This window comes from Echinops telfairi, unplaced genomic scaffold (assembly GCF_000313985.2).
Source record: "Echinops telfairi isolate 266 unplaced genomic scaffold, ASM31398v2 ScPeMD7_7424;HRSCAF=8462, whole genome shotgun sequence".
NCBI lineage: Eukaryota > Metazoa > Chordata > Mammalia > Afrosoricida > Tenrecidae > Echinops > Echinops telfairi.
Genome location: NW_022111324.1, coordinates 24,877,126 through 24,878,202, shown reverse-complemented (window position 1 = coordinate 24,878,202; position 1,077 = coordinate 24,877,126). Strand labels below are relative to the sequence as shown.

Sequence of the window (1,077 nt, the reverse complement as noted above, 5' to 3'; positions counted from 1 at the left end):
CCTGGGAAACGCAGCACGGTGACTGTGATTGCCTGGCCGCATCCTCTTCCCTTAGCTGCTCTGTAAGGAGGCCAGAAAAGAACTGTGCTTAGGGACACCTGGAGCATCAGCGGCCTTTCAAACGTGGGAAACGGTTTTCGGGTCTGAACCAATGGGGTCCTGGGCTAACTCTAAAATTGGGACCCGGAGAGGGAAGGACATTCTCATAATAAGCAGGATAGATATATGGAGTCATATTACTACTGAAAATAAGTGACCTTAACTTACTCTCTAAATTGGTGAGACAGGATATAGCACGTTTCACTTAACATTTTATTTATCATATCATTTTTCATTTGATAGTTAGGAGACATGAATGTAACTTTGTCTCTCTCATGTAATGATAAAGGAGCCCTGGTAGTGCAAGGGCTAAGCGTTTCCCTGCTATCTGAAAGGTCAGCGAGTCAAACCCACCAGCAGCTGCACCAGAGAAAATGTGTCAGTCTGGGTTTAGAAAGATGACAGTCCTAGAAACCCTATGGGGCAGTTCTTCTCCGTCCCAGAGGGCCACTGAGTCAGAATGGAGTTGGCAGCTGTGGGTGGGCTTAGTCGGAATGTGGTAATAACGCCCATAGCCCAGGGCCAGACAGTGTTTCATTGTGCTGTCAGTCAGAGCCCACTGGATGGCACCTAATCATAAGAATCAGATGTCAGATGCATCTGGGAAGATAGCAAAGAATACCAGAGACATGTGTACCTCTTTTATTGACTATACAAAGGCATGCCACGGTGTGGGTCATAACCAAGTCTGGACAACACTCTGAAGAATGGGAATTCCAGAATACTTGATGGTGGTTTGGCTGAACCTGTACATAGACCAAGAGGCAGTCATTTCATCCCCTTATGGAAGGGTCGTCGGGAGGAGACAAGCCAGTCAGAGTGCTGTGTAGCAACAATAACATACAACTTTCCTCTAGTCCCTAAATGCTTCCTCCCCCTCACTATCATGATCCAAATTCTACCTTCCAAATCTGGCTAGACCAGAGGATGTACACTGGTACAGATAAGAACTGGAAACAGAGGGAATCCAGGACAGAT

The 1,077-nt window shown here is 46.5% G+C and overlaps 1 protein-coding gene across 1 annotated transcript in view; it reads right to left on the bottom strand.

Annotated features, from left to right (window-relative positions):
* LAMC1 (laminin subunit gamma 1) overlaps positions 1–1,077 on the bottom strand; it is a 171,383-nt gene that overhangs the window by 169,534 nt on the left and 772 nt on the right. The gene's annotated exons all lie outside the window — the stretch shown is intronic.